Source organism: Capricornis sumatraensis, chromosome 22 (genome assembly GCF_032405125.1).
Source record: "Capricornis sumatraensis isolate serow.1 chromosome 22, serow.2, whole genome shotgun sequence".
Lineage (NCBI taxonomy): Eukaryota > Metazoa > Chordata > Mammalia > Artiodactyla > Bovidae > Capricornis > Capricornis sumatraensis.
Genome location: NC_091090.1, coordinates 26,069,268 through 26,096,317, shown reverse-complemented (window position 1 = coordinate 26,096,317; position 27,050 = coordinate 26,069,268).

The following is a 27,050-nucleotide window of genomic DNA, read 5'->3' as shown; positions in this document are numbered from 1 at the left end:
TAAAGACATTTCTATCAAAAGGAAGGAGATGAGGATATATTCTGCTATAAACAAGCAAAGAAGGACTAGTGAACTGATTCCTCAATAAATCTTTTGTCTGTTCTCTGGAGATTCCCCTCTGATTGAGGTCAAGTTAACTATTCAAGAGAAGCAAAATTTCCCAGGATGCAAAGGAGGATTTCCAGCCGAGATGATATTTTTAAAGTTTGGCAAGAAGGAATCTGTTTGTTTTACTAAGCTTAGCAGAAGCATTTCAAATTCTCAAATATATTTCTCCCTGTTCTTTTCCTAAATCCTAATACTTTTCTGTTACTGTGATTTTTCTTCCTATTTACATATCGTCTCTACTGATTGCAACGGCCTATTCCTTCATTTCCCAAATTTCCCTTCTGTCTACAGCCCTACATGTACACAGGTCTTTGCCTTTTCATTGTCCCTGTTCATCTATTTCCCATGTGTACACATTCCCATGCATTTTCTTGCCTTCCTTTCCTGTCAGCCACTTCCTTTTGAACACTGGTGAAACCATCTAATGACAAAGAATTACAGAAATATATATGGGGGGAAAGGACATAAAATAAATATCATGTTTGTTGTTGTTTAGTCTCTAAGTTGTGTCTGACTCTTCTGTGATCTTGTGAACCATTGCCCACCAGGCTCCTCTGTCCATGGGATTTTCCAGGCAAGAATACTCTAGTGAGTTGCCATGCCCTCCTCCAGGGGATCTTCCCAACCCAGGGATTGAACTCAATTCTCCTGTATTGGCATGTGACTTCTTTACCACTGAGCCACCTGGAAAGCCCCAAACATCATGTTTAGGATAACATTTTTATGCCTCACACCTATCCTCAATTGCTTTGTGACATCATAATCTCAAGCGGAATTAAAAGTTTTATTGTTTGTGCTCATTTTATTTTTCTCATGTTTTTACTCTGTTTTAATTTTTAAAGTATCAGTACTTCTGAAATAATTAAGTATATGACTCCCATTCCCCCTGTACATTTCTCAGCATATCTGAGAATATACTGCTAGAAAACAGTATCTAAATACTTTAGAAAACAAAGACTATCAGAGAAGGTAAAGTTAGAATGACTTTAGAATAATTTTATAGCTCATATGATGAAATGATGCATCAAAAGAAGACTAAGATGACCTTTTAAAAGCTTTTTTGCAAAACCAAGTGTCTTAAAATCCAAACATATTTAAATGATCTTTCTCAAAAAATTCAGAAATCAAAGTTACAGTAAAAGGTTTTGTGTAAGCAAAATCTGTAAGATCCTTGGAATAGTTGGAGATTCTCCTTTAAATGAACTTGATGAAAAGAAAAGGAAGAGAGTGATGTTTCATATATTTTTATTGCGCTAATCTTTATAACAAGACTGAAGTCTATGAGGAATAATAAAAGCTGAAACATGTAAAATATTCTTATGATAAAAGATGCAATATTACTAAAGGAAATGACTTTCTTGGCATTCTACCCTGTAAGCAACTTTTTCCCATTTACACATCCATATTTTTAATATGCAAAATTGTCTTGCCTTCCATTAAACTTTAATAATTCTCTGCTGTTAACATCTGTCACCAAAAATTTAGTGGAATTAAAATAAAAATCAAAGGTTTGTTTCATTGCTGAAGCCAATTCATGTCAGTTTTCTTTGCCTTTCAAGCATCTGGAAGTCAAGTGCACAATTTTCTTTGATGTTAGTGAAGTTTATTCTCAAATTTTATTTTGATAAATTTCCAGAGAAATCACAGAGGATAGCATAGAATTACAAAAGAGTGCAAGTAGCCTCAAAGACTTTCTTAGTTGAACGTATTAAGTACATGGGACCATATTGAACATACTAAGTAATTATTTGTATCATGATAACTTTGTTAATCATCTTTCATTTTTTAGTATATATATGATTATGAATTAATATCATTGTTAATGATTTCTATTGGGTGGATTTATCTTTTAGAATTTATCAATGATGTGAGAATTATCATGTGCCTCTGTGTTGCTATAACTCTACAGATAATACATTTGTTTCTATAGCATCATACAATCTTTGGACCCCTTTGTCACTCAAACTTCTGATAGTTCAGGGAAGCATAAAATACAAAATAGGAGACCACAGGACAGCAATCAACTGACAAAGCACTATCTTATCACATGTGTAAGCTATTTCATTTGGCCTTCACAACTCACGGTATTCAAGGGATAAGTTTATGAATTTGCTACTTGCCAAGTAGGGTACAGAGCATACTGGAATGAAAACACAGAGTCGTATACCTTGGTTTTATTTTTAACTAAAAAATTTTCTAAATAAATTATATGAAATTATAAATGAGTCTTTGAGCAAATCACCTAACTTCTCTAGATCTGAATTTTCTTCTCTGTAAATTGAGAGGGTTGAATCAGGTCACTGGTTTTCATAAATGGCTAGACATTAAAACCATGAGTCTCTTTAAAAAATTAGTCAAGTACAGATCCCATCCCCAAAGATTTTGGAATAATTGATCTAGGATAAAGACCAAGCATTATTTGAAAATGCTCAGGTGGTTTTTAATGTGTAGCCTGGGTTGAAAACTGCAGAATTAGATGAAAGAGAAAATGAAAGTGTTAGTTGCTCAATCCCAGGGACAGGGGAGCCTGGTGGGCTGCCGTCTATGGGGTCCCACAGAGTCGGACACGACTGAAGTGACTTAGCAGCAGCAGCAGCAGTGTCCAACTGTGCGACCCCATGGATTATAGCCCGCCATGCTCCTCTGTCCATGGGGATTCTCCAGGCAAGAATACTGGAGTAGGTTGCCATGTCCTCTTCCAGGGGATCTTCCCGACCCAGGAATCAAACCTGGGTCTCCTGCATTACAGTCAGATTCTTTACCATCTGAGCCACTGACAAACTCACTGAATTAGTTACTAACGTCTTTTCAAATTCTAAGAATGTTTTTTCTTATTGAAAGTTTAAAATGCATTGCTTTTTTCAACTTACATATTCAGTGTTAAAATAAGCCTTTTTAACCACTTCATGAGACAAAATAACAGCATAGAAAAATATAGATTGTAGTTTCTTTATGTTTGTATATATATGAGGTAGCGGGTGCTCATTAAACATATTTTGATAATTTCATGATGTATATAAGTCAAATCATTATGTTGCATACCTTAAATTTATAAAGTGCTTTATGTCAATTCAGTTCAGTTCAGTCGCTCAGTCGTGTCCTACTCTTTGCGACCCCATGAATCACAGCACGCCAGGCCTCCCTGTCCATCACCATCTCCTGGAGTTCACTCAAACTCATGTCCATCGAGTCAGTGATGCCAATTATATCTCAATAAAAATGGAATAAAAACTTAGAAATATAGGTTATAAAATATACATAAGAGAAACAAGTTATTTTATGCATCAATATATATTTAGTAACTTTTACTATGTAAAGTATAGTTTACTTACTTTTAATGGTTCGTATCTGTCTCAGGCTGAGTGTATGCAGAGGGCAATACTTGAATATAATAGTCAAACACTATACTGACATATATCTGTCTGCATTTAAGCACCTGAAATACTTCCATACCAAGGACTTAAGGAGATTTCACAAAAATGGATATCTGAATTATCAATAAACACTTAAAAAGGCTTAACTTCACTAGTACAAGGCAAATTAAAACCTCAATGAGATATCACTATATATCTATCAGAACTCTTAAAAAAAAGAAAAAAAAAGATACTGAATTTAAAACATTGTGGAATAATGCAGTAACTCTCTACCAGTTAACAGGTGATTTGGTACAATTTTAGCAAACTTTTTGGCAGCATCTACTACAGAAAAACATATGTGTACAGTTCTGTCTGGACATTAGATTATATCCTATGAAATTGCCAATATTCAATTTAACTGTTCATGATTCACAAAAATGACAATTTTGTATGATTCATATACCCAAAAGAAATGCTTCCATACACCTACTGAATGTTATTTTTAGAATGTTTCAAGTAGTCCTTTTCATAATGGTCCCAACTGGAGACTAATGAAATATTCAGCAGAGTCAAGTGTGGTCTATTCATACAGTTTACTATAAAGCAGTGAGAATATATGGTTTACAACTATGCACAAGTATATGGATAAACCTAACAAAGATACTTTGATGAAAGAAGTCAGTTGGTAAGAAACACTGTATGATTGCGATTTTGTAAAGTATGAAAATAAACAAAACTAACCTATATGTTAGAAGTCTGGAGATTTATTACTTTTGTTTAGGTTGGGCAGTAACAAGGAGATCACAAGAGTATTCCTGGTGTGGAGAATAATCTGTTTGTCCATCTAGTGCTCGGTTCAGTTTGTGAAGATTTTGCCATCTGTATATTAATATATGCAAATTTTAATATGAGTATTATACTTCACTAGTTAAAGTAATAATACTGTCCCCATGTTATGAAAGTACATCTTGAAAATAAGTTCAAAAATAGAGAAAAACTTGGCTTATTGGAAAAGTGTATAGGTTATTGAAAATTGATTACAGGAAAGCAATACTCAAAGCTCCCCTGTGTTTGTGAACTAGGACACAAAGTTTTCCTCAAGGAAGTGCTAGATGCTGAGGAATCATGATGATGATCCTGAAAGCAATAACTCAACAATACAGACGATCAAAAAAGACTCTCTTTTTCCCTATTTCCTACAGTTTTGACTTCGAGTGATGTCTGTGAAGACTGTTATGTTAGATATTTGCAAATGTAAATTGTAAGACCAATTAGGCAAAACAAAAATAATTCAAAGGTGCTCATAAACTTCAGCATTATGGTTTCCTTTACCCAATAAAATGAAAGTGGATTTTTTTTTTATCATTTTATATCCTGTGTAAAGTGTTTTTATGGTATTAGCACCAGCCTATAAAGGTCTTCTCACTCCTATGGAGGGACCTAATATAATTTTTTTTCTTACCTCTTGGCGTGCTTTGTTACTTTTGTTTAGGTTGGGCAGTGACACTTGAGGACATTTAATATTTTTTACTTTACTTACTTGCATGTAAATTCAATTTACTTGATCCAAACTTACTTCTCTTTGGTAGTTATAATCCAGTTGTTCATCCTTTTTTAGGAGAGATAATAAATATATGTTTCTTAGAGTAATACGTTATTTTTATTCAGACACAGTTGGCAGTCAAATAATTGTTCCATTTTTTCTAATTGAAATTTAGGGACATCATTCGTTTTTTCCCACATTTTATCCAGGTAAGGAATTACTACTGGCAATGTGTTTATAAGTAATGATGAACTTTGAAACACTACCAGAAATCCTAAAACTACAAATTGATTTAAAATAAGTATTACACTTAAAAAGGGAATTAAATTTTCTCTCGGTTAGGATCAGACTTCACAGCTCAAATCTATGCTTGAACATTGGATTCAGAACTCAGGAATGGTTGGACTTAATTCATATTTTAATAGATGGCAATAAGAGATAGCAATGATAATAACTCAGCTTTGTATAGCAGTTTATCGATTTGGAGGCTGAGTGTCAGAAAGCTAAGTAATTTATCCAAGATCATAAATTTAGCACATAGCCAAGCTGGGACTAAAGAGCAAATGTCAAGATTGTTTGCTTAGTATTCTTTTCACTACACCCGAGCTTCATTTTCAAGACAAATTGACCAAAATATTTGTTCTAATTTAACTCAGATGAAAAAGAAAAAAAAAAAATGCAAGTCAGGGACAGTTTGTCTAAAGAGAAGTTGCACATCTAACAAAAATCGGTTTGCAGAATATCTAGGTATTAAGTAACAATAGGAGAATGTAAAACTCAGGAAGGTAATTTGAGAGCTAGGGCCACTAAGGCATGGGTTTCTGGCTGGACTTGTTCCAGGGTTCAAGTTCTTTGGACCCCCATATCCCACATGAACGAGAGAAACACAGGCTATTCTTAGAGAGGGAAACTTGGCACTTCAGTCACACTCCCTTAGCCAGCTGGAGTGAGAGCGAAACCCCAGGACAAAAATTAAACAAGTGGGAAGTCTTGTGAGACCCTCACAACAATTTACGTTTTATAATTTCAGAGAGTAGGGAGCAATCTACTTAATATACAATCATAGATGATGCTAAAAGTAATACTGCACATATACTTTTCCTTTAACTTAAAGGCTAACCCCTAAAGAGATATTATTTAGGCATATGGAGTTTGCAAATATATCTATATAAGTTATATCCATATTGATATACTTATCTAAAATATATATCATCAGTATCTTCCTATATCTGGATTCTTTACCACTAGTGTCACATGGGAAGCCCTATATCTGGATAGGTATATAGATACTCAAATGAAAATTTGAATAATATTCAAGACACTCATGTAAGCAGGAATGATCACAGCATTTTTATTGACTCAAACTCCACTTGCTTCAGAGGCCTCATCACATCCCTCTGTGCTCAGTTACTTCAATTGTGTCTGACTCTGTGCAACACTATGGACTGTAAGCCCCCAGGCTGCTCTGTCCATGGAATTCTCCAAGAATACTGGAGCAAGTTGCCATTTCTTTCTCCAGAGGATCTTCCCAACCCAGGGATTGAACCCAAGTCTTTTATATCTCTTGCATTGGCAGGTGGGTTCTTTACCATTAGCACCACCACTGAAATCTAAAGAGAATGGAGAACATTTTTTAAATGAGCCATACAAAAAATATATTGGAGTTGTAAAACAATCATCTTTCAGATTGCTAGGACATCTGAGATGGTGGGAAATTCAGTCTTTGACAGCCAGAACTCTGCAGGGTTTACACAGAGTAACTTTTCCAGTGCCACCATCAATCCCGACTGGGTCTTCAGTCCATACTGATTACCTGGGACTCTTTTTGCCGAGGTCAGATGTTTTATGCACAGGGGTCATCTCTGAGTGTGGTTTGAAGACAGGTTTGGATGCTGTCTTCCCTTACCACCCATGCAAAGCTGAGTTGCTAAAGCATCTGCCTGCAATGTGGGAGACCTGGGATCAATTCCTGGGTTGGGAAGTCCCCTTGGTTCAAAATACACACCAGTATTCTCATCTGGGGAATCACATGGACAGAGGAGCCCAGAAGGCCACAGTTCATGGCATCACAAGAGTCGGACATGACTGAGTGTTATCTTTCTTTCTATCCCTTCAGTTCAGTTCAGTTCAGTTCAGTTCAGTCTCTCAGTCGTGTCCGACTCTTTGCGACCTCATGAACTGCAGCATGCCAGGCCTCCCTGTCCATCACCAACTCCCGGAGTTCACTCAAACTCATGTCCATTGAGTCGGTGATGCCATCCAGTCATCTCCTCCTGCCTCCAATCCCTCCCAGAATCAGAATCTTTTCCAATGAGTCAACTCTTCACTTGAGTTTCAGCTGGAGTTTCAGCTTTAGCATCACTTCTTCCAAAGAACACACAGGACTGATCTCCTTCAGAATGGACTGGTTGGATCTCCTTGCAGTCCCAGGGACTCTCAAGAGTCTTCTCCAACACCACAGTGCAAAAGCATCATTTCTTTGGCACTCAGCTTTCTTCACAGTCCAACTCTCACATCCATACATGACCACTGGAAAAACCATCGCCTTGACTAGACGGACCTTTGTTGACAAAGTAATGTCTCTGCTTTTGAATATGCCATCTAGGGTGGTCATAATTTTCCTTCCAAGGAGTAGGTGTCTTTTAATTTCATGGCTGCAGTCACCATCTGCAGTGATTTTGGAGCCCAAAAAAATAAAGTCTGACACTGTTCCCACTGTTTCCCCATCTGTTTCCCATGAAGTGATGGGACCAGATGCCATGACCTTTGTTTTCTGAATGTTGAGCTTTAAGCCAACTTTTTCACTCTCCTCTTTCACTTTCAAGAGGCTTTTTAGTTCCTCTTCACTTTCTGCCATAAGGGTCATATCATCTGCATATCTGAGGTTATTGATATTTACCCGGCATTCTTGATTCCAGCTTGTGTTTCTTCCAGTCCAGCGTTTCTCATGATGTACTCTGCTGATGCTGCTGCTAAGTTGCTTCAGTCGTGTCTGACTCTGTGCGACCCCATAGACGGCAGGCCACCAGGATCCCCCATCCCTGGGATTCTCCAGGCAAGAATACTGGAGTGGGTTGCCATTTCCCTCTCCAATGCATGAAAGTGAAAAGTCAAAGTGAAGTCACTCAGTCGTGTTTGACTCTTAGCGACCCCATGGACTGCAGCCTACCAGGCTCCTCTGTCCATGGGATTTTCCAGGCAAGAGTACTGGACTGGGGTGCCATTGCCGTTAAATAAGCAGGGTGAGAATATACAGCCTTGACATACTCTTTTTCCTATTTGGAACCAGTCTGTTCCATGTCCAGTTCTAACTGTTGCTTCCTGACCGGCATATAGGTTTCTCAAGAGGTCAGGTAGTCTGGTATTCCCATCTCTTTCAGAATGTTCCACAGTTTATTGTGAATCACACAGTCAAAGGCTTTGGCATAGTCAATAAAGCAGAAATAGATGTTTTTCTGGAATTCCCTTGCTTTTTCGATGATCCAACAGATATTGGTAATTTGATCTCTGATTTCTCTGTCTTTTCTAAAACCAGCCTGATCATCTTGAAGTTCACAGTTCACGTACTGCTGAAGCCTGGCTTGGAGAGGCTGACTTCTGAGGTCCTCTAAGGGTACAAGGCTCCAGCTGGTGAGCAGAAGTGGAGGATGTGGGAGGGGAAGGGGTCACTAGCTCTTGTGCCTCCTGATCCTCCAAGTTTGAGGGAAAATGTATCCTTTCATTTATGTTGCCAGCATTTCATCACCTTTTCTCTTGGGTTAATTATTAAAGCAAAACAAAACCACCTTAAAAAGTATAGGGTTCCACAAAACAGGCAGAAACTCAAATGTTCCTGAATCAGTCTCTATATTTCGTTTCACCTCTCCAAACTCTGCTGAGACAAGCGGCCTTTAATGACTGGCTACTTTTGGTTGAAGGGTAAAGATGTAGAACACAGAAATAAAGAAACCCTCATGAGATTGTGAATAGATTTCTCATCACATGTAAAGCTATAAAGACACCGGGTATTCATTTGGATTAGCAAAACCAGTTTCCCATTGTGCTTAAAGAAAGCTTGGTATGCATCAATAACCCAGATACTTATCCTTCCATGATTATATTGCATTTACCCTTACTGTTGTTGTTGTTAAAGTTTCAATTTGTTTGGGCTTGGTTTGGTTTGTTGTTGCCGTTCAGTAGCTAAGTTGTGTCTGACTCTTTGAGACCCCATGGACTGCAGCATGCCAGGCTTTCCTGTCCCTCACTACCTCCCTGAGTTTACTCAGACTCATGTCCATTGAGCCAGTGATGTCATCCAACCATCCCATCCTGTTGCTGCCTTCTCCTATTGGTTTGGTTTAGATCAGATGATTTTCTTAGCTAATGCAGCCCTGGGATAGCACTTAAGATCACTCAGGGTTTGTTTTCAGGGAGAAGAGAGACAGTAATCTATATGTATTGCTGAGAATTATTTCTCAGAAGAGCTCTGGTTTAAGTCTCTAGAGCTCTAGGCTGTACAAACTTGAAGAAATCCTAAATCCTAGATCTGATTAGCTTCAGAAGTGGCATGATGGCTCTTTTGGCTGGCTCTGGTATCTTCCGTATCTAAAGATTCATAATTGGTATTTGGTTTATCTATGCCCTCCAAGTAAAGAAACTCCATTACAACAATTTTTGAGAAACAAGCAATGAAGCTGTACAATGTCATTCAAATTTCCCAAGGTAAAATTTGAATATAAATAACAATTTTTGGAATAAGTTTAATTGTGTTTAATATTGTAGAATAGTGATTTATTTAAATAAAAATATATTTCTCCATGAAATTCATATTTAAGAGACACTCTTTCTTTTTTGGAGTTTTCTACTTACAAAATTGAGCAGCTATTTTCCAATTTTCATTGCAAAAGAGGTGATGCCTTCATGGATTTAAGTGTAAATGATCACTCATGTACACTTAAAATCTTAGGTACTTCACTTAAATAAACTTCTGGCTAAATTCTATTTTCACTGTCCTGTGAATGCTAATAAGCTACTAACATGTGTTACAAGTTTTGCCACAAAATAAATAACTATACTTGAAAAAGAAAATTTTAATTTTAATCATGCAATCGTGCCAAGGAAGACTTGCCTAATGGAATTGGCATCTTTAAAGTTTTGGAATCAGATCTCTAGTTCATGTGTGCGTGCTAAGTCTCTTCAGTCGTGTCTGACTTTTTCTGACCCCATGGACTAACGCCATCAGGCTCTTCTGTCCATGGGATTCTCAGGCAAGAATAACAGAGTGGGTTGCCATGTCTTCCTCCAGGGGGTCTTCTGAACCCAGGGATCGATCAAAGCAGCATCTCTTATATCTCCTGAAGTGGCAGGTGAATTCTTTACCACTGGCACCGTCTGGGAAGTTCTATTCTTGTTCATAAGAGTTTAATTTTTCTGTGTTACTGGATTTATGTTGAGCAATATACTATTCCCAATCTAAAAATCTGCTTCTTACCTCTGTCCTCTATGTTATGATGATTCCATTGAATCTCAAAATTGTGTGTCTAAGCAACGACCTCATAAAGTATTGATACCTTATAACGGTAGCATTTGACAACTTCCTCAGGAAAGCTTTTGAGTAGACAAACCCAGGGACAGAAAATATAAATGGAGAATAAAACAAGGGGTCAGCTCCTAGAGGCACAGGATACATAGCTTAGGAATGAAAGAAGATGAAAATATCTTTGAAGGAAAGATGGCAAATAAGGTTATTCAGTATCAAGTTTTGATTACCTTCAAATTGCCTAAGACAAATTCTTTAGAAATTACACAATGCTTCTAGATTGATATATCCAAACTATATTAGGTGATTAGCAAGTTTTCCAAATGCAGAATTTTCTTGAGATCATGGTCTTCCACCTTTGATGGAAGCAGGTTATATATTCAAAGTGATGTCTTAATATGAAAATTATTTTTTATTATAAAAAAGTAAGATATCCTTTAAATAACCTCTTAAAGTAGCTATGATTTATGCTGCATATACAGTATGATTTATCTCTAGAGAAGATTATTTTTTTTCCTGTATAAAATATCACTAAGTTCTTTCTTCTTTTTAAATGTCCCTTCAATAGTTTAATTGTTATTTAGTCTTCTAGGAGAATTCCAAAATACCTTGTCGTCTTTTCAATATTTTTGTGCCTCTGGGAAAACTACAGAAACCAAGATTAGAGAAATAAATCTTGTTTTTATAAATATCTAAAATAAATCTGTCATTTTGCTATGGCAACCATAACACCTCTACATGCAGACATTCCCCTCTTTAAATCCAAAGAGAGTTTGAAATAAAAGGCTTGTAAAAGCCACAGCTTCTGTTGTTTTCAGCTGCCTGAATTTCCCGTCATTTCCCATAGGTAAATCTAACTCAGAAAAAACTTTTACAAAACTTTTGTGGGTCAGATTTCATCATACTCATCCCAATCCTTCAACCTTATTCCTTTCTCATCCTCTCACTTATCCACTCATATCTTCTGAAAAGAAGGTTCTATCTATTAAAGGAATGTTTCCCAACTTCAAGACTTACTATAAAGTTATAGTAGTCAGTACAGTATGCTACTGTGCTGTGCTTAGTTGCTCAGTCATGTCAACTCTTTGTGATCCCTTGGAGGGTAGCCCACCATGTTCCTCTGTTTATGGGCATTCTCCAGACAAGAATAGTAGAGTGGATTGCGATGCCCTCTTTGAGGGCATCTTCCCAACCCAGGGATCAAACCCAGGTCTCTTGCATTGCAAGCAGATTCTTTATTGTCTGAGTCACCAGGGAAGCCCAAGTGAACTGGAGTGGGTGGCCTATCCCTTCTCCAGGGGATCTTTTCAACCCAGGAATTGAACCATAGCCCCCTGCATTGCAGGCAGATTCTTTACCTACTGAGCTACCAAGGAAGCCCCAATATAGTATAATATTGGCAAAACAGATGAATGGAACAGAATAGTGTCCAGACACAGGTTCTATAAATACAATCAACTTATCTTTGACAAAAAAAGCAAAAGCAAAATAATGGAACAAGATTTAGTCACTCAGTCCTGTCTGACTCTTTGCGACCCCATGGACTGTAGCCCACCAGGCTCCTCTGTCTATGGTATTCTCCAGGCTACAATATTGGAGTGGATTTCCTTTCCCTTCTCCAGGGGATATTCCTGACCCAGGGATCAAACCTGGGTCTCCTGCACTGCAGGAGGATTCTTTACCTTCTGAGCTATCAGGGGAGCAAAGAGACTCTTTAGCAAATGGTTCTGGAACAACTGGACATCCACAAGCAAAAGTGAATCTAAGCATGGACCTTGAAAAAGTGAAAGTGAAAGTGTTAGTTGCTCAGTTGTGTCCAATTTTTTGCAACCTCATGGACTGTAGCCCAACAGACTCATCGGTCCTGAAATTCTCCATGCAAGGATACTGGAATGGGTAGCCATTCCCTTCTCCAAGGGATATTCCCTACCTGGGGATCAAAGCCCCATCTCCTGCAGATCCTTTACCTTCTGACCTTAGACTCTTCATAAAAATTAGCTCACGATGGATCATAGGTCTATATGTAAAACATAAAACTGTAAAAATCCCAGAAAATAACACAGAAAGAAACCTATCTGACCTTGGATATGGTGATGCCTTTATAGATACAGTCCATGAAAGAAATAATTGGACTTCATTAAAATTAAAAATGTCTTCTTGGGGAAAGATAATATTAAGACAATTAGAGGACAGGCCAAAGATTGGGAGAAAATATTTGCAAAAGATGCATCTGATAAAAGATTAGTATCCAAAACTATAAAGAACTCTTAAAACTCAATAATAAGAAAATTACTACCTAGATTGCTGGTCTTCGTTATTATGATTCAGAATTCTTAGGCAGGCAAACAAGAAACAAAGAAGTTTGACATCATCAGAAAATAATATAAAGCAAGTGATTAATGGTCCAAAGATAATTAAACCACATACACTTTAAAAGAAAGATTACTTTTTAATCTTATAATATTCTAATCTGATTATATGGAAATGAAAAATTAAGAGACCATTTTGAGGATGTATAACAATTCGCATGCACTGTGCAAGGGACCTGAGCATAGACTAAGATAAGGACTTTAGACTTTAGGTTTTTATCTGAGCCCTCTGTATGATTATGTACGTCATTTTTTAGCCTGTAAGGAGAAAAATGTTATTATGTTTGATAAAGGCAGCAAAAGCAAGTAACCACAGGAAGGATTTATTCCATTTTCATCAGTTATACAGCTCTGGACTTAGGAGTTGAACTCCTTAAAGTAGAGAGCATTAATCTGGGTTCACCCGTTTACATATTATTAAAGTGAGTGTTTTGATCCATGCCAAGCTGAAAATAGAAGTGGTTTTGTATTCTGAGAAAATAAGTCTTTTTTTCCTTTAAACTAGCTTTTGCCCTCAAATTTCCTTGATTTAGATGTCTTACTAAGGATCGTATTGAAACTTGGTTGAAAAACTTAACTTCGAGCTGAGTTAGCCAATATATATAAAGGCTATAATGTCTTGCTAAGGGATTATATAGATATATGAACATTTAGTAAGACATCTATTATGAACAACAAAATATTCAAAATCTTTTTTTTCTGTTTCAAAAACATTTGAATATGTTTCTCTAACCAATATATTCTTAATCTTCTTTTAATTGTTTCCACTAAGTATTTACAAACTTGAAATTTGTGTTTTATCCTGCTGTAATGATGAACTACTGTGTTCTTGAGTAAGAATCCAGTATTTAACCATTCTGTATGGGCTTGAAGTTTTCTTATGTTGTACCTTAAGAAAGAGCTTAAAAGAGGCCAGAGAGGTGCTGGTCCCATCTTGGCAATGGGTATTGCTGCAATGATCTCAATGTCTTTCAGCTTCTACTGCCAAAGAATGATGTAATCAATGTGATGCCATCATTTGGCCTTGGGGGCATCCAAGAACATGCCCTGAGTACACTGCTACTTAACAGACATTTAAAGTTGGTTAAGATGATTATTGGGCCTAGAGGAGCTATCCCACATTGAAGGTCAGGAAAGGCAGCAGTGAGGAGATACCCTTCGTCCAAGGTAAGGAGCAGTGGCTGCGCTTTGCTGGAGCAGCCGTGAAGAGATACCCCACGCCCAAGGTAAGAGAAACCCAAGTAAGATGGTAACTGTTGCAAGAGGGCATCAGAGGGCAGACACACTGAAACCATAGTCACAGAAAACTAGTCAATCTAATCACACTAGGACCACAGCCTTGTCTAACTCAATGTAACTAAGCCATGCCCGTGGGGCAACCCAAGACAGGCGGGTCATGGTGGAGAGGTCTGACAGAATGTGGTCCACTGGAGAAGGGAATGACAAACCATTTCAGTATTCTTGCCTTGAGAACCCCATGAACAGTATGAAAAGGCAAAATGATAGGATACTGAAAGAGGAACTACCCAGGTTCCCAGGTGCCCAACATGCTACTGGAGATCAGTGGAGAAATAACTCCAGAAAGAATGAAGGGATGGAGTCAAAGGAAAAACAATACCCAGCTGTGGATGTGACTGGTGATAGAAGAAAGGTCCGATGCTGTACCGATCAGTACTGCATAGGAACCTGGAATGTCAGGTCCAGGAATCAAGGCAAACTGAAAGTGGTCAAACAAGAGATGGCAAGAGTGAATGTCAACATTCTAGGAATCAGCAAACTAAAATGGACTGGAATGGGTGAACTTAACTCAGATAACCATTATATCTACTACTGCGGGCAGGAATCCCTCAGAAGAAATGGAGTAGCCATCATGGTCAACAAAAGAGTCTGAAATGCGGTACTGGATCCAATCTCAAAAACGACAGAATGATCTCTGTTCATTTCCAAGGCAAACCATTCAATATTACAGTTATCCAAGTCTATGCCCCAACCAGTAATGCTGAAGAAGCTGAAGATGAATGGTTCTATGAAGACCTACAAGACCTTTTAGAACTAACATCCAAAAAGATGTCCTTTTCATTATAGGGGACTGGAATGCAAAAGTAGGAAGCCAAGAAACACCTGAAGTAACGGGCAAATTTGGCCTTGGAATGAGGAATGAAGCAGGGCAAAACCTAATAGAGTTTTGCCAAGAGAACACACTGGTCATAGCAAACACCCTCTTGCAACAACACAAGAGAAGGCTCTACACATGGACATCATCAGATGGTCAACACCGAAATCAGATTGATTATATTCTTTGCAGCCAAAGATGGAGAAGCTCTATACAGTCAACAAAAACAACCAGGAGCTGACTGTGGCTCAGATCATGAACTCCTTATTACCACATTCAGACTCAAATTGAAGAAAGTAGGGAAAACCTCTAGACCATTCAGGTATGACATAAATCAAATCCCTTATGATTATACAGTGGAAGTGAGAAATAGATTTAAGGGCCTAGATCTGACAGATAGAGTGCCTGATGAACTATGGAATTAGCTTCATGACATTGTACAGGAGACAGGGATCAAGACCATCCCCATGGAAAAGAAATGCAAAAAAGCAAAATGGCTGTCTGGGGAGGCCTTACAAATAGCTGTGAAAAGAAGAGAGGCGAAAAACAAAAGAGAAAAGGCAAGATATAAGCATCTGAATGCAGAGTTCCAAAGAATAGCAAGAAGAGATAAGAAAGCCTTCTTCAGTGATCAATGCAAAGAAATAGAGGAAAACAACAGAATGCGAAAGACTAGAGATCACTTCAAGAAAATTAGAGATACCAAGGGAACATTTCATGCAAAGATGGGCTCAATAAAGGACAGAAATTGTATGGACTTAACAGAAGCAGAAGATATTAAGAAGAGGTGGGAAGAATACAAAGAACTGTACAAAAAAGATCTTCACGATCTTTTTTGGTGTTATCACTCATCTAGAGCCAGACATCCTAGAATGTGAAGTCAAGTGGGCCTTAGCAAGCATCACTATGAACAAAGCTAGTGGAGGTGATGGAATTCCAGTTGAGCTGTCTCAAATCCTGGAAGATGATGCTTTGAAAGTGCTGCACTCAATATGCCAGCAAATTTGGAAAACTCAGCAGTGGCCACAGGACTGGAAAAGGTCAGTTTTCATTCCAATCCCAAAGAAAGACAATGCCAAAGCATGCTCAAACTACCGCACAATTGCACTCATCTCACATGCTAGTAAAGCAATGCTCAAAATTCTCCAAGCCAGGCTTCAGCAATATGTGAACCGTGAACTTGCAGATGTACAAGCTGGTTTTAGAAAAGACAGAGGAACCAGAGATTAAATTGTCAACATCTGCTGGATCATGGAAAAAGCTCGAGAGTTACAGAAAAACACCTATTTCTGCTTTATTGACTATGCCAAAACCTTTGACTGTGTGGATCACAATAAACTGTGGAAAATTCTGAAAGAGATGGGAATACCAGACCACCTGACCTCCCTCTTGAGAAATCTGTATGCAGGTCAGGAAGCAACAGTTAGAACTGGACATGGAACAACAGACTGGTTCCAAATAGGAAAAGGAGTACGTCAAGGCTGTATATTGTCACCCTGCTTATTTAACTTATACGCAGAGTACATCATGAGAAACGCTGGACTGGAAGAAACACAAGCTGGAATCAAGAATGCCGGGAGAAATATCAATAGCCTCAGATATGCAGATGAGATCACCCTTATGGCAGAAATTGAGGAGGAATTAAAAAGCCTCTTGAAAGTGAAAGTGGTGAGTGAAAAAGTTGGCTTAAAGCTCAACGTTCAGAAAACGAAGATCATGGCATCCGGTCCCATCACTTGTGTCAGACTTTATTTTTGGGGGGCTCCAAAATCACTGCAGATGGTGATTGCAGCCATGAAATTAAAAGACGCTTACTCCTTGGAAGAAAAGTTATGACCAACCTAGATAGCATATTCAAAAGCAGAGACATTACTTTGCCGACTAAGGTCCATCTAGTCAAGGCTATGGTTTTTCCTGTGGTCATGTATGGATGTGAGAGTTGGACTGTGAAGAAAGCTGAGCACCAAAGAATTGATGCTTTTGAACTGTGGTGTTGGAGAAGACTCTTGAGAGTCCCTTGGACTGCAAGGAGATCCAACCAGTCCATTCTGAAGGAGATCAACCCTGGGATTTCTTTGGAAGGAATGATGCTAAAGCTGAAACTCCAGTAGTTTGGCCACCTCATGCAAAGAGTTGACTCATTGGAAAAGACTGTGATGCTGGGAGGGATTGGGGGCAGGAGGAGAAGGGGACGGCAGAGGATGAGATGGCTGGATGGCATCACTGACTTGATGGACGTGAGTCTGAGTGAACTCCAGGAGTTGGTGATGGAGAGGGAGGCCTGGCGTACTGCGATTTATGGGGTCACAAAGAGTCGGACACGACTGAGCAACTGAACTGAAGATGATTATTCCTGGCTTGCCCAGTTCTTCATGATCTAACTCTAGTTTAACTGGAAGTGCTATCAATGAAGAGAAAATTGAAACCTAGATAACTTGTGTCTGCCTACAGTATGGGAGACCCAGGCTCAATCCCTGGGTCAGGAAGATCTCCTGGAGAAGAAAATGGCAACCCACTCCAGTATTCTTGCCTGGAAAATCCCATGGACAGAGGAGCCTGGTAGAGTACAATCTGTGGGCTAGCAAAGAGTCGGACACGACTGAGCAACTTCACCTTCACCTTCCTTTCCTGCAAAAGTTTTTGTTTTAGTAGGTATCCATTTGCTAGAGACTTGTTTTTCTGTCTAAAAATCTGGGATATGGTCAAAAAGTGATCAGTCTCTTTAGATATACCTATGAATTTTTACAGAGAGACTTAGCCAGCACTTTTGAGAAAAACATTAAAATGGCAGTCAGACTTCTATGCTCTGTCTTGGCTATACTATAAATCAGTTCTCCACTATGGCCTCATCTCTGGATTTTGTTCTTCTTTTGCTGTTTTCTTATCTGTAAATTAAGATAATTCCCTCAAGGTCTTTTCTGCCTCTAAAAATTCTGCAAGTTTATGACTGGCTATAAAATCAATACTTGGATGAGCTATCTTGTAAAATGAGGCTATTAAAAATATAGGCATATTCAACATATTTTTAATTTTTCAACATTACTGCTCCAGCATCAATTTCAAGAAGATCAGAGACCAAAATAATGAATTTTAATGCTTACTATCACATAAATCCTCATCTTGTATCAAGGCAACTTTTGAATGTGTGTTAGTTAAGGTTCTTTGGTTTCGAATAGCAGAAATCTATTTGATCTAGTTTAGGCCAAAGGAGGACTTAGATAGAGAGGCATATGCCAATACACAATGGTAGGGAGCACCCTGGGCCCTGGAAAGGAGTTGAAACACAGCCTGGACAAACACCAAGATATTTGTGACAGTCAATGTTTTTCCCTGTGTGGTTTGGCCTACAGATATTAGCTTAAAGAGTTATTTTTCAGAAGAGCTTTGCTTTTGCCAACTTCTTCCAATCTAATAGATCTTCTCCTGTTTCAATTCCTCATTCCAAATGTATTTTCTTTCTTGGTACTTAATAGAATGTCTTTTAGGCATTTACTAAGTGGAGGCTTTTTCTTATTCACCTATTGTGTCTATCTCACTTTCAGGCATGGATCATAATGATTAGATTGTTTGATGTTTCCCAAGCAGCTAGCACAATGACCATGTAAATCAGGTTCTCAGTAAGTGACCATTGAATGACTAGAGCCATATGGTCCCTTTTAACTTGACTACTTTCTGCACTGTCAGCTTCATTCTCCCTCCCCTATCCCCCTCCTCTCTATGTATATGTATATATGTATATATATATATATATATATATATATATATATATATATTTATATACTCTACATATAGGCATACTACTGGTTTCTCCATACACATGTTTGTCATAGTGATCATTGATCACCTTCCTATAAATCCTGATTTCAAATACCATCCTGGAGATCATCATGGTGTAATAATAAGATCTAAGGATGGGAAGTACCCCATCTGTCTTCATTCAAGTAACTAATTAAACATTAAAAAGGTCTCAGGACACAGTAAAGTAGAGATGCCAAGATTACCATATACACCCTCCTCCCCTAAGTAAAAGTGTAGTCTTGAAGCAGAGAGAGTACAGGATCACCTGGTCTTTCTTGAGTATAAAGAACATTGATTCAGATCAAGCAAAAGTTTTTAGTTTCTATTATGTTTTCAGCACTGGTGCTGGGTTTAGAAAGATGCAACAAGATTTCTACCTTATAGGAACCTAGACTCTAATTCTGAAGCCAAACTCAACATAGATCAGACAGCCATGAATTAGACAGAAAGATCACTTTCTTGCATCTAAATAATCATGATCTTTTTCCCTTTGGAAGATTTTTGATTTGTAAAGACCAAGTTCTTGATAATATATACCAATTCTGTAGTATTATGCAAAGTGTACATATATATATATACACACACACATACATATGTGTGTGTGTATACTATATGAAATAATATTAGTGAAAATAAAGTGAAAGTGAAGTCACTCAGTCGTGTCCAGCTCTTTGTGACCCCATGGACTGTAGCCTACCAGGCTCCTCTATCCATGGGATTTTCCAAGCAAGAATACTGGATAGAGTGGATTGCCATTTCCTTCTCCATGAGATCTTCCCAACCCAGGGATTGAACCCGGGTCTCCCACATTGTAGGCAGACGCTTTACTGTCTGAGCCACCAGGGAAGTCCTATATACCATAAAATATTTGAAATTTTCAAAAGAATATATTGTTGACCTCTCTACGTCATTTTTTTACCTGCCATATATATAAGAAAGAAAGCTTAGAAGATTAAAAAATAGTAAATTGTTCTATTTCTTGGTTATGTAGGTTATCCAGAGACTCAGTTCAGTTCAGTTCAGTTCAGTTCATTCACTCAGTCTTGTCCAACTCTTTGCAACCCCATGAATCACAGCACGCCAGGCCTCCCTGTCCATCACCAACTCGCAGAGTTCACTCAGACTCATGTCCATCGAGTCAGTGATGCCATCCAGCCATCTCATCCTCTGTCGTCCCCTTCTCCTCCTGCCCCCAATCCCTCCCAGCATCAGAGTCTTTTCCAATGAGTCAACTCTTTGCATGAGATGGCCAAAGTACTGAAGTTTCAGCTTTAGAATCTTTCCTTCCAAAGAAAACCCAGGGTTGATCTCCTTCAGAATGGATTGGTTGGATTTCCTTGCAGTCCAAGAGACTCTTAAGAGTCTTTGCCAGAGACTAATGAGGTACAAAAGATTGAAATAGAAGCTACTTTTTGTAGACTATACTTTTTTGTATAATTAAGTGTGAATTATTTGACAAAGAATTGACACTAGGCTATTTCTTTGTTAGAAGAGATGGCTGTTCCAAAGAGTAAGGCTAGAAACAGCACTTCCTGTCCTAATCTTTTTCAGAATAATTCTTCCTTGCTAGCTCATCAAACATTATTGCCATGAATTATGTAATCATCTAAGAAAATAGTTTTGTGGAAAGCAATTTCTAATGATATTTGCTACAAGAATAAGCCATTATAAATACAGACCACTAATAAAATAAACAGTGTTTTGCATTTCTTCCTTTTTTGTCATAATGTTATTCACAGTCTTTCAATGCTTCTCCTACAACTATATTTAGCTACTTGTCATAATTAGTCCTTCTTTTACTTGTTTTTTTTTAGAGCCAATTAGCATAAGAAAATTTGTTATCAGCTTTCTGTAGCCTTTGCCTTTGTTCTCATCGAAAATTTCCCCATTATTTGTCTTTCAGCATATGTAGAATCAGAAGATATAATAATGGCATCTTTGAAAGAAATGAAACGAAATAGTGAAAGTGAAAGTCACTCAGTCGTGTCCAACTCTTTGTGACCCCATGGACTATACAGTCCACGGAATTCTCTAGGCCAGAATACTGGAGTGGGTAGCCTATCCCTTCTCCAGCAGATTTTCCTGACCCAGGAATTGAACCAGGGTCTCTTGCATTGCAGATGGATTCTAAGACAAACTGAAAAAAGATGGAGAAACAAGTACTTGTAGACATGTAGGCATGAGATATAGCATAAAGAACAAAATTGAAAACATTGACATCTTCATAGATTTACCTTAGATAGGTAACGATATGGATGTTCTTGGAGGACATTATGTTGAGTAAAATAAGTTAGACGTAAGAAAGAAAAAAATTTGCATAATTTTACTTTTGTGGAATTAAAAAAAGCCAAATATATGGGACGATTGCTACACTGGGCAGGATATAGAGGGACCACAGGCATAAATTGTGACTGATCTAGGAAAACATATACAGTCATCCTAATGATAATAATGGGAAAATACTGGCATGGAGTAGAGACTGGACTTCTGGAATCAGGTCCAGTGCACAAAAGCTGGTAGAAGAAGTTGCCTTATATGTTGAGCAAAGCATTTAAGGCACATGGAAGAGAAGGTGGGGAAGGGTTATATTTCACTGCATTCAGCCTGCTGTAATAAAATGCTAAAAGCTAGGTGGCTTATGAACAACAGAAATTTCTCAGAGTTTTGGAAGCTGGAAGTCTAAGATCAAGGTGCTGGTAGATTAACAAGTCAGGACCTGTTTCCAGGTTCATCAATGGCTAAGTTCTCACTGTGTCCTCACGTGGCAGAAGAGGGCAAGAAAACTCTCTGGGGCACTAATCCCATTCATGAGGGCTTCACCCTCTTGACCTAGTCATCTCCTGAAGATCCCACTTACAAATACCATCACACTGGAAATTACATTTCAATGTGTGAATTAGGGGTTGGGAGGGAACATTTAGTCTAAAGCAGGCACAGTGGAGTAGAAAATGTTAGTGCCCACAGAAAATATACCCTCATCCACCCATGCTTAATTTGTATGCACAATCACTTCCAGGGATTGTACATTAGCCCAGGATGGCATGACAGATTTTGTTCCAATACTCACTCTTGCTGAGATGAAACAACCATCCTCTTTTCCATTTCTCTGGGAATACTTTAGAGGTTGGGAATCATTTTCAATAAACTCCTCAGAACACAAACCATCCTAATGTATGTTCTCCCCTTTTCCTACAAAAAAAAAGCTCATCCTACACATCTCAACATGGCTACCACAGATGCAGCTGTTCTCTCTCTCTCTCACTTTCTAACAGAGGCTGCCTTTGGTGAATCGAAGTCGATTTTCAGGTACTCAGGTATTGTCTGTGTTAAGAAGAGAACAAAAGCAAACAATTTAACCTCTAATGAGGTACCTTAACAAAAACATAGTCATTACAACTAGAGGCTCAAAACAAGATTCACCATATACAACTATTTCTGCTATTTCCTTATTCACGATCTCTTAATAATTAATTCATGTCCAGTCTAGCTCACATTGATGCATTTCTCCTGCTTCTTTGTCTATTGTGCAAGTTAAATAAGAACCCATATTAAAAATATACACAGGATATAAAAGAAACATAACTTTGTGCTGATGCAAGCACACATTTCTGCCTTCTGGCACAGAACATCATTTTACTTTAGACAAATGAGTTCTTGTTTGACAAGAGTGAAACAAATGATCATAAATCAAATCAATGTGGGAAAAAAAAATTAGACTTCAGCTGAACTGTATTAAATTCTGGGGCCAAAAGTACCACTAGTGCTTTCCAACACCCAGGGTGAGTCACTTAGAAAATGAGAGTTTGGGGCCCTAACAAGGAGTTAGGTAACCGTCACAGTTGAAAAGAACCTCAGAGAAAAATGAAGAGGCCCAGAAGCCAAAGGCAGCTCAGCTAGAGCAGTTTCACAAAGATACGCTAAGAGGGTATAAAAACTGTTAGAGTAGGTCAAGGCTAAAATGGCATCTCTATGTTATAGGGAGGGAGGTGGGAGGGGGGTTCATGTTTGGGAACACATGTAAGAATTAAAGATTTTAAAATTAAAAAAAATAAAATAAAATAAAATAAAATGGCATCTCTAACCAAATCCATGCAATAACTCAAAGTAGAAGTCTCTTTTGATATGAGAGCCCATAGTAAGGGGATCTGGTCTAGGGAAGTTTGAGAAGGAAGATAAGCCTACAAAAGAGGCATTAAGTTTCACTAGTAAAAGCAAGAAAATGTAGAGAAGGCAAAGAAAGGCATTGTTTCAAGGAGATGGAATAACAGTGAGTGCTGCTGTGAGGTAAAGAGAGATGAGACCAAAACACAGAAAAGTCCATTAGATTTAGCAAAATGAGATCCAAGTTGACTTAGTGAGACCCAATTAAGGCCCTTGTATTTTCACTGTTTGATTTGATCTGAGAAGCTACACACCATGCAAGTCACAAAGGACAGCAAGGAGTAGTTAGGAGGTATTGATTTTGTTACCTTAAAGCTATCATGGAATTCTGCTTCCTCCTCTAATCATGTCTGTGATTTTACAGGTGTTTATAACCTCCTTGGTGATGGTTTAGTAGCTCAGTCGTGTCTGAGTCTTTGCAACCCCAGGGACTGTAGCCTGCCAGGCTCCTCTGTCCATGGGATTTTCCAGGCAAGGACACTGGAGTGGGTTGCCATTTCCTTCTCCAATGTATGAAAGTGAAAAGTGAAAGTGAAGTCGCTCAGTTGTGTTTGACTCTTAGCGACCCCATGGACTGCAACCTACCAGGCTCCTCTGTCCATGGGATTTTCCAGGCAAGAATACTGGAGTGGGTTGCCATTTCCTTAAGCCTTCATTACTTTTATCTCCAAAGTGAGGATAATACAAGCCCTACTTGTAACATTTATTGGAAATATTAAATTAGATGATACATGCGGTAGGTCAGGGACTGCCTCAAGACCAATGGTAAGAGCTTAATATAACAACTACACACAAACATTTTCAGATGAAGTTAGAAATTATCAAAATAATTGATTATTCATTTTGCAACTTTGCCTCTAACAAGATGGCTACTTTAAAATATAGGTACTTCATCACATCATTATATTGAAGAGAAAGAAGGGAGGTAGCTTTGTAATTCTCTCTCACACAAATTAATTTAGGGGGAAAGAGGGGACTTCAGAGGAATAAATATAAAAAGAAATTTCAGAAGAATAGCTCTTTTCCTTGAAACAAAATTTCAATCTTTTCCCTCTGGCACATGCAAATTTCTACTTTCAGCACTGAGAAACAAAAGACTTTCCTGTATCAGATGTTAAACCCTTTGAGGTAGATGGAGACATGTGTGAATTGAAATGATCTTTGAGCTTCCATTTGAAAATAAAACCTTAATTTCAAATATTATAGTCTCTCCTGCATTTAGTATTATAAAAATATTGTCACTCTATAAAAGACTTTGAACTGACACTTCACAAAAGATGATGACCAAAGAACAATAAACAAATCAAAATGTACTCATCGGGAAATGCAAATTAAAACCACAAGGTACTGCCACATACGTATCAGAATAGCTTACGTTTAAATAATGGAAAATACCAAGTGTTGCTGAGAATGTGCAGCATCTAGAGCTCTGATATACTCCTGGTAAGACTATAAATTGGTACAAGCACTTTATTATCATTTACTCAAGTAATCATATGATCCAGCAATTACTCTCCTTAGGTAATACCCAACAGAAATTCATATATGCACTAACCAAAGGACACATGCTCTAATGTGTAGAGTAGCACTATTTGTAATAGTCCTAATGGAATTAGAACAAATGTCCAACACTGTGAATGGACCTCACAGACAATGCTGAGCCAAAGAAGCCAAACACAAAACAGAGTGTACAAAACAGCACAATACGACTAAGTAGATAGAGTCTGTGCTGTGCTTAGTTGCTCAGTCACGTACGACTTTTTGCAACCCCATGGACTGTAGCCTGGTAGGCTCCTCTGTCCATAGGAATTCTCCAAGCAAGAATTTTAGAGTGGGTTGCCGTGCCCTCCTCCAGGGTATCTTCCCAACCCAGGGATCGAACCCAGGTCTCCCACATTGCAGGCAGATTCTTTACCATCCAACCCACCAGGGAAGCCCAGATAAAGTCTAGAATGAGTTAAAACTAATCTCTATTTTAGAATTCAGGGATAGTAGAATAGAATATAAGAAGTGAGATTCTGGGATTTTGGCAATAATCTGTTTCTTAATCTGAGAGTTGATTTCAGGGATGTGTTCAGTTGTGAAAATTTGACAAGACATACTTTTATGATATGTGCATTTCTCTTTATGTATACTACATCTCAATTGCAAGTATAAAAAATATTGTCAGCACAGTTATGTAATAAAGTCCATTTCTTTGAAAATGTGTGTTAACCTTTTAAACAAAATTTTTAATGAAGATAAGAGACTTGGGAGAGAATAATATGGATTCGAATCTCAAATATAATATCAAAAGTTTATTTATATAATGAGGAGCTAAACAGAAATAGTTAGCGAGTATTGAGCAAATTCATTCTTTACTTTTACCAAGGGTAATGATCTTTTGTTTCCTATTTCCATGATTTTGAATTGGCAGCTTTCTCATCCATTGTTTTGACAAAAAAAGACACATTCAATAAAATGCCTATTTTGCAAAACTTATTTTTGCTTTTGGAGAAGGAAACGGTCACCCACTCCAATATTCTCGCTTGGGAAATCCCTTGGACAAAGGAGCCTGGTGGACTACAGTTCATAGGGTCACAAAAGAGTTAGATGTGACTTAGAGACCAAACAACAACAAATTCTTGCTTTGGATGCTAGTACTTTATTAGGGCAGCATCTCTACTTATGAATATTTTAGGTTCTGCAAGTCTAGACCTAGGTCCATTCTGTAAGGTGACACTGTACACAAGTATCTACTAAACCACCTGTGACTGCTGGACAGAGATCATTTATCTTTTGCTCTCTAACATTAGTTTTGTTTATGTCTATGATATTTCGGACATTGAAAGGTTATAAAGAAAACATTTTATTTAACCAAGAATAATGTGCTAAACATTATTTTCCCTAATTAATGAACTATTCTTTCCAATTAGTTAATAAAAACACACAAAGGACAATATCATCAAATCCTCATTCATCCATTGTGCTTTTTTTTAATTTTTATTTTTACTTTATTTTGCTTTAAAATAAGGGAAGATGAGTGAGGCTCACCACCAGTGAGAATCTTTTAAGTTAAGGCTCTGAAACTCAGGCTTTCTTGGGACTTAACATGTTTTTCTTTCTTACGCTGTGGCTTTAAGGAAATCAGTTCTGCCTCTTGCTTATTTCTTCTGTTCCTTACAATCCAGATGACATGTTTAAGGTGTGACTTCAAATAACAAGGTTTTGTGTTTCATTTTTGATTTCTGAGTCTACTCTTTTCCATGCTGGCTTCATCTCAGACAGAAAACCTCTGGTAAATTCAGCAAACAGAGGAGACAGAATTTGGGAAACAGGAAACAATAAGCATGGATGCAGCCATCTGGATAGAGCATAACTTTTCATATTCATCACACATTTTTTATTATTCTGCCAAATTGTCCTATTTTAGAGCATTTTACATTAGTTACATTTGATATAGGACAATACAGAATGGTTATGATACATGGCAGTGACTTCAGGAAAACAGAGGCCATCTGTAACACTGCTATAATTAAGATTCTGTTACTCAAGATATTTCACGGGCTCACAATTGTATTTGCAAAGGCATCTTTAAATAATCATATTGATTGTTAAAAAGGAGCTGAGAGAAACGAAACTTCTAGGATCACTAACAGCTGGACTGGAGACAGAGGTAGAGACTATACCGTCATGTTTAATAGCAGCACCTCAGTGACGCAAGAATAATTTTTTTCTAAGGAGGAGCTGGATTTCTGCAAACAATATAGAAAGAAACTTGAAACAACAAGAATGAAATGACCCAGGACAGTCCTTAGCTCAGAGGGAAAAAAAAGAACAAGGGCAACAACTAAAAAAAACATATCACCTTGTCATCAGTTGCAACTCCGGTGCCTTGGCTATGCCTGATTGGAGCCAAGGGACATGAAGTCCAGCCTATCAACACGCTATACTTTCATGGCAAACCCAGCACTTTAATGGCTGTATTTTTGTAGTTTTTATTTTATTGATCTCTGAGGAAAATGTATAGTGAGATGTTGGTGAAGTTTCTTCTCATATGGAAACTAGCCAAGAACTCCAGTTACAGATTAAGTTCCCAACCTCC